The following is a 21942-nucleotide window of genomic DNA, read 5'->3' as shown; positions in this document are numbered from 1 at the left end:
CCAATTTGTTGTAATTTGGCGTTTTAGCTGGATATATTATTTGGCACATCTGCTTGTTGTGGTAGATCCTTTTTATGTCCTCCACCATGCTATGGAGGGTATATTAACTTTGTCATTCCGTTTGTAACTCCTCGAAATACTCATGTCAGACCCAACACAAAGTATATATATTCTTGATCAGCGTAAAATTCTAAATCGATTTTGCGATGTCCGTCTTTCTGTCTGTCCGCCTGTCTGTTGTAATCACGCTATCTTTCGAACGAATGGAGATAGAGGGCTAACATTTTGCACACATGTTTATTTTTCCTGTAGGCAGATTAAGTTCGTAAATGGGCCTTGTTGGACCACGTTTTCATATAGCTGTTCAATGGTTCCTCCCGATATTCGGTATTTAGATGATTTTAGCGATATTATTCACCGGAATTGTTTCAAAATTGGTATTTGAAGTACATAATGGATACTACAGTCTAAGACAGAAAATTGTTTGTGCAGGTCCAAGTCTTCGTATAGCCCCCATATAACGGTACCTCTCAATATTGGGTATTTTGATGATTTTAGCGCCTTTGTTTAAAATTATGTATTTAGAGTTCGTAACGGGAAATACAATCTGTGACAGAAAATTTTCTATGCAGGTCTTCGTATAGCCCCCATATGCCAGTACCTCCCTACATTCGGTATTTTGAAGAGTTTGGGTGCAATACCCACCGAAATTGTTTGAGATGTCGTATTTGAAGTTCGTAATGGATGCTACAGCCTACGACAGAAAATTGTCTATGCTGGTCCAGGTCTTCGCACAGCTCCGTTATAATGGTACCTCTCTATATACGATAGTTTGATGATTTTAGCTACATTATTCACTGTTTATTTTAAGTTTCGAATTTGAACATGATAATGACTTATGACAAACAATGTCTATGTAGGTCCACTTCGTATAGGCACCAAAATAACGGCTATATTCGGTATCTTTAATATTTTAGCAGAATTTTTTTAATTCGTTCAAAATGGTGGAGGGTATTCAAAGTTTGAACCGGCCGAATTCCTTCTTATTCATTGGTATTTATTTGTATTATCTTTGTCCTTATTACTCTTTTAATTAAATGGGGGACAAAGCCTCCCGAGAGATTTTTGTGATTCTGAGAGTTTTAGACACTTTTTGCACATCAATGAGATACAATTTAAGATTACACGTTTGCTGTGAATAATCAACCAAAAACATTCAATATGTCCCATTTTTTTTGTCCAGTAAATTTTATAAAGGAGAATATAAAAATTTCGATCCTGCTAAATCTAACCACATTTTCACTTGTCAAGGCATTATAATTTTTTATAAGACATTTTTATTCCCTTTTTCCGGCACTCCAAGATGAAATATCAAAAAAATCACTCAAAAATCACATCAAAATTAAATAATTTATTTTTCACTTAAAACACTCATACAATAATTTAACTAACAATAAATAACACTTCATTAAATTTAGGTTTACATTTCACAGCTTTCATGCCTTTCCTCGGCATATGCATGCCCTTGCTGGCCACCATTCAGTTTTGGCCTGATTTCAAATACTGCTTTCATTCATCCAATTTTTCCATAGGAATTTGAAGAAACCAAAAGGGGTTTTTCCCGGAGAAAGCCTCCACACGGATTTTATCAGCTAACGGCTATCGTAGAAGCCTTTTGCATTATCCTCCGTTTTCTGTATTTTCATTGACCCGGTCTTCTTAAAGTTGCCATATCCGAACGTATATGCCATTCACTGTACGACGAATCGGCACTCAAGCCTCCTCTTCGGCCAAGCGAACAAGAAATTCCAAATCTTCGCGCAACAAAATTTACCAGATCCGTTATAAATTCATTCAAAATCATTAGAATTGCAATGACGATCATTAGTAGAATTTTCGAAATGTAACAAAGAAATCCGGTGATTTTCGTTCCACATATTGAAATCAGATCCAGAGAATGTAAGAGCTTGAACATTGCAAGACACGATGCAGACGATGCCGCCAGCAGACCAAACAAACAACTGAATAGCTTTGGATTTGCTTTCAAATGAAATGCCTTGGACTTTCGGTAAATGATGTTGGTCGAGGGGAATTTTGTTGTTTTTTTTTAATTTTAAAATTTTATTGTTGTTGTTGTACTTGTTAATTGATTTGCTATTGCCAAGTTAAAATAAAGCAGTCAATCGGACAAAGCTCTCTTCGAATGGAAAAAAAAATCCACGACGACAACAAAACACTCTGTCTTTGTTAGAAAACTTGAGCGACTTGACAAGCCATTCATTGCTAATGCCGGGCTGGATGAAGTGGAGTGGAGGCGCTATTCGCTCGTTGTTCGGATGGATGCAGTGTAAATATTTTACTCTCGTACTGCTAATCAAATAATAAAATCACCTGCAGCAACAACACCAACATCTCATGCCGGCAAGTCTGTTCGACGCATGTATGTAGACAGCCGAGTTGCTGTTGGCTCAGACTGGACCGGTTACTCAAAAATAAATAGCTCCAATGCGAAGGTTAATTGTTTCCACTCTTACCCACTCTCCGGATCAGCTTTGGCAGATTGCACCTAATTAGAAATTCAAATAATCCCCATGGTTTTTGGTAAATGGATCGATCGATGTATACACATGCATATGTATGTGTTTGTGCAAGAGCGACTTACACCATAATCTGATTGCTGTCGAAGTCCACAATGAATCAAATCGTTTTCTTGTTATTTTTATTTCAAGCATAATCCGCTCTATTATAAAGTGTGTCAATTTTGTACAATAGTTGTGTTTTATATTCGATTCAGCTGAGAGATTTAAAAAATGTACTACTGAAGGAAATTGAGTTATGTGTAGCAGTTCTGTTTGGAAGAATGGTATGAGGACACTTTTTCAATAAATATTAGGTCATAAACATAATGTAAAGACAAGTCTTCGTAAAACTTGGCAGTATTTGGAATCAGGACAATAACCGGTCTCATATATATTGTAAGCAATCAATTGAAACTTCCGGCATTGAGTGGCGCCCAATGTGGTCTAACCTACTCACACGACCTGATTTTTTAATCTATATATATACAAGAGTGTTATGTTAGATACTATGCTTCTAACCACCATTTCGGAATGGTATCTTGGCCGAAGAGAATGAAGCCCAAAAAAATTGCGCAAAAAAAAAAAAAAAAAAGGTGTGAATAAAAAATATTGGTATCCGGAGATTTTGGTGGCCATTGTGCGCTGGAAATGAAGCGAGGAACCTCATTTTGTAGCCATTCTTGGTTGGCGCGTGCTGAGTGTGGTTGGAATGTCCAAGATCTGCGGCCAAAATATTTGCCTGCCCAAGGCTTTAATACACCCTCCAGAATATTTTCGGGATAATATTCGGCATTTATTCTGATGTCACGGTCGATTAATACGAGCGGAGAGCGACCATCGGCTGTTATGGCGGCCCACACCATCACCATGGCCGGCGCCTGGGTTCTGAAGCCCAACCGAAGGTGCACATTTTCAGCTGACCCCTTTGGCAAGTAAACACTTTCATTTTGTTTCTTTACAAACTGCTGGCCAACGAATGTTTTCTCATCGGGGAAAACCAAATTCGTCAGTTCACCACTTTCGGCCAAGCGAAGCAACTCTTTAGCTCTTGAGTCTATTTTCTGTTATTTCTGTTGCGGTGTAAATTCTTGCACTTTTTGGAATTTCAATGGCTTTACCCCGAGCTTATTTTTCAATATTTGCCGAATGGAAAATTGAGATATGTTCAGCTCACGAGCCATTTTTCGGCCACTGCGACGCGGGTTTCGATCAAATATCTACTTTTCGAACCATTTCTGCTGATGTTTCTGTTTTCTTCCGTCCACTTCCTTGACGTCGGTCTACGCTACCAGTCTCACGGCAACGAGCGATGGTGCGAGACAAAAAAGATTTAAATGCTGGAGTGCTGTAACGATAGTCACTTGTGGTTTTCCAGCCAAATATAAATAAATCACACTATCACGCTTAAATTGCATAATTTTTTTCTGGAAAATTCACCCCAAAATGCTTTTGTATAATAATTTTAATTTTAACAGCTGTCGGACGAGTAGCTTAGAAATGACAGGAGTCTGAAGTTGATTGTAGTTTATTCATCCCATCCTGTATTTCAGTTTATTTTGTGGGTCAAATGGCTAAAATCAGCACAAATGGACTCAATTTTGGTACTTCCGACCGACTTCATCCTAGAAACAAGGACTTCAAATTTAGTGAAAATCGGTTAAGATTTTATAGAGATCGGTTTAGATTTTTATAATAATAATAATAATAATAATAATAATAATAATAATAATAATAATAATAATAATAATAATAATAATAATAATAATAATAATAATAATAATAATAATAATAATAATAATAATAATAATAATAATAATAATAATAATAATAATAATAATAATAATAATAATAATAATAATAATAATAATAATAATAATAATAATAATAATAATAATAATAATAATAATAATAATAATAATAATAATAATAATAATAATATAATAATAATAATAATATAATAATAATAATAATAATAATAATAATAATAATAATAATAATAATAATAATAATAATAATAATAATAATAATAATAATAATAATAATAATATAATAATAATAATAATAATAATAATAATAATAATAATAATAATAATAATAATAATAATATAATAATAATAATAATAATAATAATAATAAATAATAATAATAATAATAATAATAATAATAATAATAATAATAATAATAATAATAATAATAATAATAATAATAATAATAATAATAATAATAATAATAATAATAATAATAATAATAATAATAATACTAATAACAATAATAACTAATAATAATAATAATAATAATAATAATAATAATGGCGCCCAATGTGTGGCTGAGAGTTTTCTTAATAAAATTATTTGGTTGAAATTTGGAAACGCTTAAATGTTTATAAACAGTCCAAGGAATTTTCCGCTGCAATCTCCCTCTGGCTGCACAGTGCAATAAATATACATAATAATAATAATAAAAAAATCCAATTGCTAAAAAAGGAAATTCCCCTCCCATATTGGGCACACCCAAAACAAAGAAACACAATTAAATGTGTGACGTTTGGTGGGCAGTGAAATTGTATCGTTTATCAATTATTTTGATGGTGTCATTGACTTGCAATCACATTAGCATTGTCATAAAGAAACACAAACACACACACAATCCGATATACATACATACATACTTCACATTGTTTATTTGTCGATAACAATTAAATGCTGAAGAGATTTTCCATAATAATGGGGCAATATGTGACTCAGGCACAGTGGAACAGCTTGAATGAGACAGTTAAAATTATATTTAGATTTTCAAGGAGGTAATCTTTATAAAAAAGTAGTGTAGGAATTCGTTTTATCGTATGAGAAGATCAAGAGAAGATTAATAGACTTTCACACAGAACTAGACCAAAACATTAGTTCTTTAAAATGACTGCTAGGGCTGGATTTTTATCCTATGAGTGAGACCTCATTGTTCTCATTCTATGAAAATAGGAAATTAATTTTTCTTATAAAGGAGAGAAGAGTCTAATGGAAAATTGTATAAAGAAAATATTTTACTTTGTGATATTTGCCTTACTAAAGGCTAGATTCCACATCGTGTTAGTGTCATATGTAAAGAGAATTTTTAAAATTTTGTGATTACAATTTTGAAGCAGAGTTTTAGGCGCACCCCACATTTTTATATATTATAAATAGTAACATTATGTGTATCGTAGCCTTAAGGGGAAGGCCGTTTATTTTTGGATACTTGATAGTTTTACCTTTTCTCTTATATGTCATTATGAACCCAAATTGAAAGGGAAAATTATTAAATATTTCACATTTCATGTTTTCATAGAACAAGAACCCATTCCCCTAATATAACAACAATTGCTCCTTCTCCATTAAATGAAAAAATCATCAATTTGAAGTCGATTTTCACTTTATTTAAAGGGAATGCAAAATAATTGATACCACCTAAAGTAGTAGTTCCAACTGATATATTTGAATTCGTTGCTCTGCTACAACCAATAATCTTACTCTATACACGTTGAACCCCTTTCTGAACGACGAACCGATAACAATAAAATATTTCCCACACTTTTCAACGATCGACGGTTCGTTTGCTTTTATGTGTAAGAATTTTCCATCTGTTTAAATATGACCTAATAAAAATGTCGTTAATGTCTATCTGTCTGTCTCTTCACTCTCTCGGCAGTTGTACCTTCTTCGGAAATCGGATCATAAAAAAATTGCGTCACCCAAAATATAAACAACATTTCTTATCGCGCGAATGTGTGGTTCAACATCATCAGGAGTCCACAAAATTAATTGCAAAATGTAACAGTGTTTCGAACAAAGACAAAATTACTCAATCGATTTATAAGTTTCTTTTTCAATATTACTTACTTACAATAAAATTTCATATTTAATAAGTAAAAAAGCGCCTAAGCTCGGCCAGGACGAACTTTTAATGCCCTCCACCACATAGAAGGAACTTGAAAATTAAAAAAAAAACCGTAAAGAAAGTCCTAAAGTAGAACGGGGCCGACTTTTTCCCTGATTTCGTTGTTACGGAGTGCATATTACGGCTGTGGGTAACAAAAATAACAAATCGGAGGAACAATATATATGGGAGCTATAGCTATATCTGAACTGATTTCGATCAAATTTGGCATGCTTATTTTTAGGCCTAATTTGGTTGCATGTGCAAAATTCCATACTATTCGGGCTGATATTACACGTTTGGTGCACAATAAAAAGCAAATCGGACGAAGATATATATGGGAGCTATATCTAATTTTTTACCGATTATCTCCAATTTCAATTGGGTTCGTCCTTGGGCCAAACAAATGTTGTTTAGAAAATTTCATCTCAATCGGATAATAAATGCGACCTGCATTTTGTTCACAAGATAACATGGACAGATGGACGGACGGAGTGATTCTATGCAGATCATCAAAAGGAACTATGGGTCTATCTCGTTTCCTTTTGCCTGTTACAAACAAATGCACAAAGACATAATACCCTCACCACCTTGTGGTGTAGGGTATAAAAACCAGATAAAAAGTATCAGTCGGTTTTGCCGACTGCAATGGTTACTTCCTTAACTTTATATGAGATACGTGATAACTTTTAGAAAAATCACTGGCTTGTTTCGCAAATTATGAAAGATAATAGTATTGAAAATGGTAACCCTTTGTGGGTAAGATACCAGAAGGAGTTGGTAGATATATATCTTCTTCACAACATATCTTGTGTTAGCAAAAATGTTTGTGGGTGTGAAATTTGATCTTTATAACAGATCTTGTGTCGATAGAAATATTGAGATATATTAAGCTTGAATGGAATCGGAATTGAATCGAAATATTGAGATGTGTTAAGTTTGAATGGAATAGAATGTTAATTTCCCATTTTATGAGCTTCATGGGTATTCAAAATCCTGACCCTTTATGGAGGAGGTACCAGAAGAAGTGGACCCATATATCCCATGTTTACACGTGACCTTGGCTTAATAAAAATATTGTGATGTGTGAAATATGAAGAGAAACGGATGCTTATTTTGGATTTTATAACCGTTTTGGTTATTCAAAACTTTGACCCTATGTGGGGGAGGTACCAAAAGGAATAGTTCGATCTCTATCACCTTTATAACAGTTCTTATGTTAATTGAAATATTGAGATTTGTCAACTCTAAATGGAATGGGATGTTAATTTCACGTTTTATCAGCATAATGGATATTCAAAAATTCGACCTTTTTGTGGGGGGGTGGTACAAGAAGGAGTGGACCGATGTATTCCATCTTCACATCAGAACTTTAATGAAAATAATTTGATGTGTACAATTTGAAGACAATCGGATTTTTACATCACATTTTATAAGAGTTATGATTTTTCAGCATTTTGACCCTTTGTGGAGGAGGTACTTGATGGAGTGGAACGATATTGTCGATTTTCGCACCTGGCACTGATAGAAATATTAGAATTTGCAAAGTTGGAGAAATCGGGAATATCCTTTCTTTTTTTGTGCAGTAATTTTTTTTTTTTTTTTTTTTTTTTTGAAAATTTCGACCTGAAGACCAGAAGGAGAGGATCGATTTTGTCCGTCTCTGAACTTGATCTAAGTTTGATAATAATAATATGATGCACCAATCCTGGACCAAATCAGATACTCCCTTCGAGAGTTATCATGCGCACCAGCCAGCCAGACAGACAGACGAACGCACATCCCTAGACGAATCCAAATGTCCTGAAATTGATTTGGTCCAAAGTGACCTAGGGTTTAGAACCATTATTTTGATGTGGCAAGTTTTTGCCGTATCAAATGATATATTCTCCCTTTGGCCATTTGGCTGAGGGTATAAAAACAATTAAGCAAAGGCTATAGTCGTTTTAGGCCCTCCATAATATCCCTACAACACCATAATAGCCATAATGTATAGGATATATAAATGGAAAATCTCTGTAATTATCGATTTAATGAATAGGACTGTGTCATTATTTCTTCCTCCGTCTTCCATGTCCATGTTCATTAATTCTTAGCTTTAGAATTTTTTGGTCCACTTCAATCTCTAAATATTTTGCGTTGATCTCCAAAAACAAAACGCTTCTATTCTGACCATAACCCCATGATCCATGCGAAATTTCATGAGGATAGGGCCATAAATGCGAGCTGTAGTGTAATTCCAAACATGGACAAAGGGACGGACGACATACATAACTAGATCGACTCAGTACGGCGAGATAGGAAAATCCATATCCAAGGCCAATTTTACGAGCTGTTACAAACATTGTTTTGTATAACAAGACAAGTAAAAATAGAAGATGGAATCCCAAAAGTTTCCAATACATTCTAAATTTGAGTTTTAGAGTCATAGTTACACGAAAAATATCCAACTGTGCGGAAATGTAACTGTCGCCCACAACTATTTAAATTGAATTTAAAAAATGAGTGTCATCCAAGCTCTGATAATTAAAAAATGCTCATTGCGTTTAAAAGCACTGTTTGTTTGGCTGGGGAAAACAATCTGTATTCTTATCTTGGGCAAGCAAACAATATGAGTTTGCGTTTATTTTGCAAAAAATCCGAACATAAACGACTATATCGCCACTGCGATGATGTCGAATTTGATATACCCTACGATATAAGGAGAAATAATAACACAACACCAAAAAATGACTGGCAAAACTCTGCAGATTTTGAAAGTAGAGCAGAAGATAAAAGAAATGTGTATCGTTTTGAAATTCTACATCGAAAAGTAACCTAATTAGAGAGGTTTCTCTGCTTCCATATATATATATTTTTTATTTTCGGATTAGGATGTCCCGTTATGATCAAATCACATATATTAGTCAGAACACACAACCGCACCTATTGCACCAACAAGAACCATGTGACTGTGCTTCGTAGTGAGGACAGTATCAACAACCACTCTGGTATTTGTTCGCATTGCAACTAAAATTCATCTTCGACTATATGCATTAGGTATATAATTCTCGTTTACTTGGTAATGCCTGACATAAATATTGTTCAGTTTGTTTTACTTTCCTAAGTGTGGTTAGCGATTTATATTTAATAATTTTCTATCATCCGCCCAACAGATTCGTTAGCTGTGAATACCTATTGAACTTTTACTCAATGAAATGATTGGCCAGTGATTCATTTATACTGGGCTTTTAACTCGTTGTTCCAAAAAAGTCTTTGTCTCATAGTTCCATAAAAGCTTCGGCTCCAACATAGGTAGTGGATTAGAGGAAGTCATAAACTGCTGCCAGATTAATTTCCCAGCCATTATAGATGACCCAAACAGCTAGGACAAATATATCCACAGTGACTTCTCGTTTCATCTTAGATGATCTGAACATCTGCTCCCCAATATCTCTACAGTGAACTGCCGTAACCGAACAATCTTAGACGACCTGGACATTTGCTCCCGAATTACTTTACAGGGAGCTGCCGAGACTGAACTATCACACCACTAGTCCCCGATCCATCTTAGACGACCTGGATATTTTCTCCCGAATATCCCTACAGTGTACAGCCATACCCGAATCTGAACATCATGATTCCGAACACCAATTTCGTAAACCCTAATTATGTATTACTCGTTAGTCCCGACAAAAATTCAAAAAACTTCCGATTACCTTCAATCCGTCAATAAATTTGACCAACGACCGTCTATCAAATATTCCGATTATCTATCAATCGTTAACATCTCGAACGCCAGCATTACTCCGGACAATAATATCCTAACTCCTAATCTCCCTCACTAGTCAATATCTGACAATTATCCACGAGTTCCCGATCACCTTCGAATCGTAGGTAGCCCGAAGAGGTAACCCCCGGTTACTCACACTGCATCAACCAACCGAGTACCATTCGACATCACCACATCAAAGTTCCATCACTACATAGTTCGACATCATTGCATCATAGTTCCCAATTGTCGACAAATCATTCACCCTCTGAATATCAACCCCAGAATCAAATTCCCGAACATCAACTGAACAGCTCTTCTTTGAATTTCCAAGAATCTCTTAAGTCAATTCGCCATCTGATGTTTATACCCTCAGCCATATGGCTATGAAGGGTATATATCATGTGATACGGCCAAAACGTGCCTCATCGAAATAAAATTTTTAGATCGTAGATCTTTTAGAACCAAATCCGTTTCAAACGGCCAAATCCGTCTGTCCGTATGTCTGCCTGGCCGGTGCGCACGATAACTATCGAAGGGAGTATCCGATTTGATCCAAACTGGGTACATCGTTATATTATTATCAAACTAAGATCGAGTTCGGAGATAGGCAACATCGGTCCACTCATTCCGGTAACTTCCCCACAAAAGGTCAAAATTTTAAAGAAAATAATTTACCTCATAGAGAGAGAGAGAGAGAGAGAGAGAGAAAGGGCCATTCGATTTTGTGCAAACTTTGCAAATCCTAATATTTGCATCCGTGCTAGGTCAGGTGTGAAAATGGTCCAATTTCGGTCCACTCCACCAAGTACCTTCTCCACAAAGGGTCCAAATTTGGAATAATTATAACTCTTATAAAATGTGATGTAAGAGTCCGAATGTCTTCAATTTACACACACCACAATATTTTTATTAACCCAAGGTCTGGTGTGAATGTGGGATATATCGGTATACTTCACCTGGTACCTCCCCCACAAAGATGTCAACATTTTGAACATCCATGAAGCTCATAAGGCGAAATTAACATCCAATTCCATTCAGACTTGGCACCGCTCATTATTTCTATCAACACAAAAACTGTTATAACAAGTAAAAAAGTATCGGTCGGTTTTGCCGACATATGTATACCCTCAGCCCTCTTTTGAAAGAATGGTTCAATATTGTTCATTTCGTATCGGACCTAAATAAATATGATTTAATATTAATATAGCAGATGGATAAATAAATTTATGATAGATAAAACTATTGAAAATTGTGTCCCTTTGTGGGTGAGGTACCAGCAGGTGTTCGCAGATATATAGCATCTTCACAATAGATATGGTGTTAGCAAAAATGCTTATATGTGTGAAATTTGAAGAGAGTTGGATCCTTATTTTGCTTTCCTTGAGCGTTATGTTTTTCAAAATTAGATTATTGCTTCCCTTTCTGTGCAGAAAATATATATTTTTAAAATTTCGACCATTTGTGGGGGAGGTACCTGAAGAAGTGGACCTTTATACTCCATCTTTACATCAGACCTTGGGCTAATAAAATGATTGGGATATGTGAAATTTGAAGACAATCGGACTCTTATATCACATTTTATGAGAGTTGTAATTATTCAAAATTTTGACCCTTTGTGGGGGGGGTGGTACTTGAAGGAGTGAACCAATGTTGTCCATTTTCACACCAGACCTAGTACTGATGCAAATATTACGACCTGCAAAGTTGGAGCAAAATCGGATCATCGTTTATCTTTCTGTGCAAAAAATATTTTTTTTGAAAATTTCGACCATTTGTGGGGGCGTTACCAGAAGGAGTAGACCGATATTGCTCATCTTAACACCAGACCTTGGGTTAATATAAATATTGGGATGTGTGAAATTTGAAGACAACCGGACTCGTACATCACATTTTATGAGAGTTGTTATTATTCAAAATTTTGACCATTTGTGGGGGAGGTACTTGATGGAGTGGACCGATATTGTCCATTTTCACACCTGACCGAGTACTGACGCAAATATTACGATTTGCAAAGTTGAAGCAAAATCGGATTATCCTTTCTCTTTCTGTACAAAGAATATTTTTTTGCAAATTCCAAACTTTTGTGGGGGAGGTACCAGAAGGAGTGGACCAATATTGCCCATCTCCGAACTCGATCTCAGTTTGACAAAGGTATTACGATATACCAAGTTTGGACCAAATCGGATACTCCCTTCGAGAGTTATCGTGCGCACCAGCCAGCCAGACAGACAGACAGACGGACGGACGGACATCGCTAGATCGACTCCAAATGTTCTGAAACGGATTTGGTCCAAAGAGACCTAGGGTCTAAAACCGTTATTTCGACTAGGCACGTTTTGACCGTATCAAATGATATATACCCTCTGTAGCCATATGGCTGAGGGTATAAAAATGGTAGAGATCGGACCTTTCCTTCTGGTACCTCCCCTACAGAGGGTCAACGTTCTAAATAACCAAAACAATCATAAAATCCAAAATAAGTATCCGGTTCTCTTTATATTTCACACATCCAATTTTTTTTAGTACCAGAAAATATCAGATTTCATGAACTATTCGTTCAACCAATATCAAAGTGTACCAAATTCAGTACTATTTTGTACGGTTTTTAGTAAATTTCCGAGGCCACCCCTTATATCAACACCTGTTTCAATATCTGGTATAGGGTGTCTTCACAATTCGTCTCGAATGCTAATTGTGCCATTATCTCCCATAGGGTGTCAGTCCCCATTCGACTTGCATCAACTCCGGAAAGGTACTTTCATTTCTTTGCCTTCTGCTTTACAGTCGACTTGTTTCGCATTGTGTTTGATCAACGTTGCTGTTGTTGTTGGTGCTGCTGTCGACATCGTGGTCGCAGTCGCCGTCATCATCATTGTTGTTGTTGTTCCTGCTGTTGCAATGCAAATGCAATTTTATTTTTTTTAAAGCTGCCTAAATGAAGTTTTGTTTCGGTTTTGTTGTTACTTTACAATGGCAGTGGCGATTGGTATTTCATTCAATGACAAGCTTTGCTGCCTGGCGCTAACTGACTGATTGACTCATTTTTTACACACGATGGCAAACTTTTATCCAAAAACTAGTGTTGGATCGACACTAAATCCAAAAATTACCCTAGTCTTGGAGCACATCTTCAATGCGATTCTGCTGCTGCTGGTCTCATTGATAGTCATGTTGATGGAACTGATAAACGCCTCCATTAACATTGTGATACGGTCAGTGCCCCTGAATGTGGTTTTGACCGAGACACCCTATCGCATGACGGACGGTGAGGAACAGATAAATGATTTACCCTCCGAGACGACGTTGGGTGCTATCAGCAAATGGATGTTCTTGTTTTGAGGACATCGAGAGAATAAGGATAGCTGTGAAAAAAAAGTAAAACCTTTAGAATTATTTAGAATAATTATATTTTGATAAGTTATTTTAAGATAATTTATTGTATAAAAAAATTAATAACAAAAACCAAACAAAAAATTAAATCTAAACAATACAATAGAAACAAATGACAAAAAAAAATAAATAAAAATTAATTAATACGTTTATTTATGCGATAACAAATTTGATTTACCAAATCATATTTTCAATCCACCGGGTTCAAGGTAATTGAACTCAAATTTGAAAAAATACTGGTGAGTGTTTCAAATTTCACTTCCCTACAAATATTTACGAAATTGGAATAACCCATTGAAGACATCGCCTGGTGTAGGGAATCTGTTTTTATACCCTACACTACATAGTGGTAAGGGTATTATGTCTTTGTGCATTTGTTTGTAACATGGAGAGGAGGCGAGATAGACCCATTATTATTTTTGAGGATCTTCATAGAATTACTTTCTAAGTCGATTTATAAATGTCAGTCCGTTTGTCCATGTATTTTTGGGAACAAAATGCAGGTCGCATTTATTATCAGATTGATATAAAATTTTCCTAACAATATTTGTTTGGTTCAAGGACGAACTCTATTAAAATTGTTGAGAATCGGTTCAAATGTAGATATAGCTTCCATTTATATATTCAACCGATTTCGAGTTAATTGCGCACTAAGAGCCAATATCAGTCCAAATGACCTGAATTTAGGCACATCCGATCGAATTCAGTGTAAAAGCAAGTATATCAAATTTGGAGAAAAATAGCTTTACCTCCCATGTACATGTTTCATCCGATTTGGGGTTTTAAGTCCTTAACATGCATATAATGCACTCCACTAAAATGATATTTGGTACCAGATGACTTACGGAGCTCAAAAATACCTCTGTCAAATTTGATCGAGATCGGATCGGATTAGGATATATATCCTTATCCGATTCTAGTTTTTTGTGCACCAAATGACTAATATCAGCCCAAATGGAGCGATTTTTGGCTATTCCGTCGGAATTCAGCCTAAAAGCAAATGCTTCAAATGTTGGTGAAAATCAGTTCAGATATAGCTATGGCTCCCGTATATGTGTTTCATTCGATTTGGTATTAAAGTCGCTCACATGCGTAATATACACTTCGCAACAATGATATTTTCTACGGGACATCAGATACTGTTCGAAAATACCCCTGCCAAATTCAATCAATATCTGTTCAGATTTTTATATAGCTTCGATATTCATCTTCATCCGATTTTACGGTTATTGTTTAATAATAGGAAAATGTTTACATTTAACAACAAAAAGTCTTTAACATTTTTCACTTTGAAGTTGACCGAGGAGAATATTAGTAAAACCATTGCACAATGGGCCTACATCCAAATTTTCTGCCCAAAACTATTTCAACGTCTCCATATTCAAACCCTGAAAACCAACAGTGACCTCAATATTAAAACCACCTCCAGATCTCAACACAGGATACCAGCTGAGAACACATATCAAATTTCGGTATACCAGCTCTATACATTAGCTCAATACTAAATTTAGTAATTTTCCTATAATTTGAGTACTCACTTGGGAAACTTCTATATCTCAATCCTAGACACCAAAAGTTATCACAACATAAAATTTCACGGTTTCAGTTCTGCCCCTTCACTCAGTAACCAATTTAGTATTATTTAGTTCTGTTCGTACAGTTAAAGAACGCATTTTCAAAACAATCTCCATATCTCAACCTCAGATACCAAGTTTAGTACTTTTCGTAGAATTATAGTATAGTATAGTATACATCTCCGAAACCACCACCATATGTCCAGGCTACACATCAACAGCCATAGTACCTTTCGTGCATGATTTTGGAAATGTGTACTACAACATTTCCAAAATCACCTTATCACAAAACCTAATACCAACAAGGACTCCAATAAAAATTTTCCAAAATCCAGCTTTATATGTTCACCCTAAATGACACTGTTCCAAAGTGCTATTTTAAAACTTTTTGTAATCTTAAAGTTCGAAATTCCCTTTTCGCCAGTAACTCTCATTTGAAATTTCAGTCGGTTTAGCCGACAGATGTATACCCTCAGCCAATGTTCGATTATTTAAATATATTTTACCTTCTGTTATGATTGTTAAAATTGTTGGCCCTCTATGTAATAGTTCCTGAAGGAATGGGTCAATATTGTTCATTTCGTATCGATCCTAAATAAATATAATATAAATATTGCGACGTGCCTGGTTTGGACCATACTTGTTACTTTCTTCACTTTATATGCGATATGTCATAATTTTCAGAAAATCTTAAAATCTGCGTAAGCTTCCAGATATAGTCACCAAAATATTCCATTTCCATACTTCATCTAATACAGATAAGAATATTGGTATGAGCAAAATTAAAAGAAAATCTAACATTTATATTCAATTTTTTTTTCAAAATCTAATCTCTATATTCATCTCAGGTTTCTGGTTGAGAGAAATATTTAAATATGGCATTTTCTAAAGAATCGGTGACTTATTTCGCATGTTATGACAGATTATAGAATGGGAAATTTTGACCATTAGTGGGTGAGGTGACAAAAGGGGTTCGAAGATATATATCATCTTCCCAACAGATTTTGTGTTAGCAAAAATGTTTGGATGTGTGAAATCTGAAGAAAATTGGATGCTTATTTCGCTTTCTTTGAGTTTTTCGTTTTTCAAAATCTTGAACCCTATGTGGGGGAGGTATCCGAAGAAATGGTCCGATCTCAACCATCTTTATAACAGTTCTTGTGTTAAAGGCGCCAAGTCTTAATGGAATTAGATTTTAATTTCGTGTTTTATGAGTTTCTTGAATATTCAAAATGCTCACACTTTTGTGGGTACCAGAAGGAGTGTGCCGATATATTCCATCTTCACACCAGACCTTGGGTTAATAAAAATATTGTGATGTGTGTAATTTGAAGACAATCGGATTCTTATATCATATTTATAGGAGATATAATTTTTTAAAAAAATTGACCTTTGTGGAGGAGGTACTTGATGGAGTGAACCGATATTGTCCATTTTCGCACTTGTCCTAGCACTGATGCCAATATTACGGTTTGTAAAGTTGGAGTAAAATCGTATCATCCTTTCTTTTTCTGTTAGGTAAAATATTTTTTTTTTGAAAATTTCGACTTTTTGTGGTGGACGTATCAAAAGCAGTAGACCGATATTGACCATCTCCAGCCTGGATCTAAGTTTGGTAATAATATTACGTTGTACCAAGTTTGAACTACATCGGATACTCCTTTTGAGAGTTATTGTGCGCAAGCCACCCAGACGGACGGACGGACATCGCTAGATCGATTCCAAATGTCCTGAAACGAATTTGGTCAAAAAAAAAAAAAAAAAAAAAAAAAACTAGAGTCTAAAACCGGTATTTCGTTGAGGCACGTTTTGACCGTATCAAATGATAAACTATTTACTTTCAGGGTAATAGGGGTTTGGCTCTTGGCGGTTGTATTAATCCTTTATAAGGATTTATATTGCAACGTATTTCAAAGATTTTACCTAGTTCTTTTATGGTATTTCATTTTTGGTTTCGTTTCCTCTCAGAGCAATATGAGTTGAATAACCATCAGGATCGGAGACCTAACAGCAATTCCCTTCTTTTTGCGGTTTTATTTTTATGCCACAGAACTATTGTACTAAACCCTTAAAAAGGTGTCGATTTTGGGTTTACCAGTTTTCCATAAAAATTTTTGCTGACCTCTCCCATACAAGTGCTGTTGTGGTCAGTATTTAAGTTGGGTTTGTCGTTTTTATAGCCTCCACCACCCTCATTCCGTTTGTAACACCTCGAAATACATATTTTAGACCCCACAAAGTATATATATTCTTGATTAGCATAAAATTCTATGTCGATTTAGCGATGTCAATTGATAAAATTTTGCTCAAATGTATTATATGTCTGCAGGACTTTTGGTATTGAAAATGGTAGGTCCACGTTTTGGTATAGCCCTCATATAACGGTACCTCCCGATATTCGGTATTTTTTTGATTTTAGCGACATTATTCACCGAAATTGTTTCAAATTTGGTAATTGAAGTTCCTAATGGATACTGCAGCCTAAGACAGAAAATTAACTGTGCAGATCCACGCCTTCGTAGAGCCTCCATATAACGGTACCTTCCTATATTCGATTTTTTAATGATTTTAGCCACATTTTCACCGGAATTTTTTCAAATTTGGTATTTGACGTTCGTAATGGGTCCACGTCTTCGTATAGTCCCCATATAACGGAACCTAATGATATTCGGCATTTTGATGATTTTAGCTAATTTATTCACCAGAATAATTTCAAATTTAGTATTTGAAGTTCGAAATGGATACTACAGCCTAAGACAGAAAATTGTCTGTGCAGGTCCACGTCTTCGTATAGCCTCCATATAACGGTACCTTCCGATATTCGGCATTTTAATGATTTTTTGGACATTTTTTCACCAAAATTGCTTCAAATTTGCATTTGGAATTCGTAATGGATACTACAGCCTATGACAGAAATTTTCTGTGCAGGTCCACGTCTTCGTATAGCCCCCATATAACGGTACCCCCCGATATTCGGCATTTTGATGATTTTAGCGGCATTATTTACCGGATCTATTTCAAATTTGGTATTTGAATTTCATAATGAATACTGCAGCCTATGACAGAAAATTGTCTGTGCAGGTCCACGTTGTACTATGGTACCTCCCTATATTCGGTATTTTGATGTTTTTACCTACATTTTTTTCAAGTTTCGAATTTGAATATTGTAATAGCTTGTGACAAAAGTTGCCTATGCATGTTCACGTCGTCGTATAGACCCTAATGTTCTATATCTATAAAAGAGGAAAATGTTTGTATGTTTGTTTGTTTGTAATTTATGGACTCGAAAACCGCTGAACAGATTTTCCTGAAAATTTACATATATACTGCAACATCGCCTGAAAGTAACATAGGCTATATACATTTTTGAAATTCCACTTGGACGTGGAGATATAGCATCAGAATCGGAGGTACCTTCCAAAAATTTTGATTTTGTATGCACATATCTATTGATCGATTACAGATACAATCTCCAAATGTGGAATGCGTAACGGAATTTGGAACAAAAATAAATTTGTCAAATTATATTGAAATCGGTTCAGATTTGGATATAGCTCCCATATATATTTTCGGCCGATTTCAAGCATTTGATGCGCCATACATGCTATGTATCCCAAATTTCAATGAAATCTGAAACGTGTGATGGATTTTATCCAAAAAATTGATTTCTCAATTTATATTGAAATCGGTTCAGATTTGAATATAGCTCCCATATATATTTTCGACCGATTTCGTTCAGTTGATGCCTCAAACACGATATGAATGTTCGATACCAATGAAACTTGGAATGTTTAACGGGATTTGATCCGAAAATAAATTTATCAAGTTATATTTAAATCGGTTCAGATTTGGATATAGCTCCCATATACATTTTCGGCCGATTTCATGTATTTGATGCACCAAAAACGCTTTGTATTTCTAATTTCAATGAAATTTGGAATGTGTGGCGGAAATTAAAACGATTATACATTTATCAAATTATATTGAAATCGGTTCAGATTTGGATAGAGCTCCCATATATATCTTCAACCGATTTCGTTTATTTGATGCACTAAACAGATTTGGATATAGCTCTCATATATATTTTCGACCGATTTCATGTATTTTATGCACCATACACGATATGTATGTTCGATTCCAAAGAAATTTGGAATATGTGACGGGATTTTGATTAGAAAATAATAAATTAGAAAATAAATAAATAATTAGTCAAATTATATTAAAATCGGTTCAGATTTGGATATAGCTCACATATATATTTTCCGCCGATTTCACATATTTGATTCACAAAACACGATACGTATTTCCGATTCCAATGAAATTCGCCATGAGTGACTAAATTTGCTACAAAAATAAATTTGACGAATTATGTTCAAATTCGCTCAGATTTGATTATAGCTCCCATATATATTCTCGGCCGATTTCACATATTTGATGCAACCAAAGCGAGAGAGACGAAATCTGGCACCAGAAAAAATTGCCAAATTAAATTGAAATCGTTTGAGGTTTGGGTATAGCTAACATATATATTTCGGCCGACTTCATACATGTTATGTACGAAACACGATATATATGACCGATTCCAATGAAATTCAGAATATGTGTCGGAATTTGGTTACAATAATAAATGTGATAAATTAATTGGAAATTAGTTAATACTTGGATATAGCTCCCATATATATATTCTCGGCCGATTTCACATATTTGACGCACCAATTTCAATGAAATATGAAAGTTTTGGCGGAATTTGGGGTAAAAGTAAATTTTTTTAAATTATATTTACATCGGAACAGATTGGGATATGATTTTATTAAGAACCATTGACCCACAACGCCTTAGGCCAACACAACACAATAGTTAATTTGAAATACGCTTATTACGGGGAAGTATGTTGCTACCTCGAATTCACTAATTGCAATAGAAATGTCACTCATCTTCAAAAAATTGCAGTTACCTGCACGCTTGGTATTTGCTATGAAAAAAATTAATCCGAAGGACAAACCCTTCGTGTATGCATGTCATGTTACTGCTTTTCTATTGGTTTTGTTTATTAACGCATTAAAGTAGTGCAATATATTTTTTTTTAATTTTCAAATTTGTTTTTTTTTTATCCAACATATATTCGTAAATAAAATTTTGAACAAATATAAAATGAAAAGGGGAAGCGAAGCGCACTGGGTTCAGCTAGTTTATATATATAATTTTTAACGGATTTTTTTTTTTGAAAATTGTTAAATTTTGTACCAAATGTTGGAGGGTATTCAAAGTTCGGCCCGGTCGAACTTACAGCTTTTTGACTTGTTTACTTTATAGTATTGCTAGTTTTTCGTTCCCGTAGTATGTAGACTAAGCTCTTCTCTCAGAGCGAATTTAATAATTTTCTCTTTTACCACATTTACAATTAAAAAAATTATGGGAACAACAATAGCCTTATAATAATTACAAAAAAATATCACCTTAAATTATCGTTCAGATAATTATTACATTTGTTTTTCACTGCTATTTAAAACATTAATTGCATTATGCCAACGATTATTAACATCTCCACCTGTTTTGATTGGAGAAAACGATTAATGGTCTCCACATGTTGAATGGCGGTATAATGACCCATTTACTGTTTTGTTTTCATTCTAACACGTGCTGTTTATAAATAATTCTTGAACATAATGATACGCAAACACACAAAAGTCCAATATACTGGGAATTTGTTTGTTTGTTTTTTTTTTTTTTTTTTTTTTTTTTTTGCAAAAAACAATTAATGAAAAATTTCGTATTCGATTTTCTGAATATATTACACGTTTTCATAATGTGAACGGAATGTCGTTGCACTTTCTTTTCAGAAATAAATGAGTACATAAAGCCTCCTTAAAATCTGATGTATTTTTAGTCAAAAACAATAAAAAATCCGAATCATAATACGACAATCAATAAATAGGTAATGCATACATACATTGACTTTTGTTGTAGCTCAGAAATACTTTTGCCAAAATTCGGCTACGATTTGGATATAGCTGCCATACATATCCTTAATCCCATACATATCCTTAATCCGATTTCAGGTCTATTATGCAAATAATGGCTAAGTTAAGTTAAGTTAAGTTATATTTTATTGAGTCTTTTTTTTATCAATAAGATTACAATTAAAAACAATATAAAGGAATCCTTAAGACTATAATGTATTATCCTAATGTCAAGAAAAGTTATACAGCATCATGCTTCATTTAATAAAAAGGCAATAAAATGTGAACATCTGGTGTGTTAATGGACGCCCTTGCTCCCGGGACTTTTACATAAAAGAGAAAATCTTAAATCTAGGGTTTAAAACTTAAAACTAAAACTTACATCTAAAAATAAAAACATATGAAAAAGAACAAAAAAAAAAAAAAAAAAAAAAAACAATAAAATAACAACAATAATAATAAAAAAAAAATAATAAAAAGGTACGCAATAGCTACCCACGATGAGTCCCGGCGAGCGCCTTTTCATAAAAGCAGGTAATGCCTGCCTGATCCTCATTTGAAAACCCCAAAGGAGAGAGATATTGTGTGTTTGACAACCCAAAGTTTCTCTGACTATTAATTGCCTCTATCATATGAGCATTTTCATGAAATTCCAATCTTAAATTAAACTTATCCAAAATATCAAAAGCGTAGTTGGAAAAACGCTTTAACTTTGATTTGGAATAAATATAGTTATTTGAATATCTTTTATTTCTACTGCTAAAATTTTTCCCTAT

Source organism: Musca domestica, unplaced genomic scaffold (assembly GCF_030504385.1).
Source record: "Musca domestica strain aabys unplaced genomic scaffold, Musca_domestica.polishedcontigs.V.1.1 24, whole genome shotgun sequence".
In the NCBI taxonomy this organism is placed as follows: domain Eukaryota; kingdom Metazoa; phylum Arthropoda; class Insecta; order Diptera; family Muscidae; genus Musca; species Musca domestica.
The sequence above is the reverse complement of the archived record's forward strand: the minus strand, read 5'-3'. Positions refer to the sequence as shown.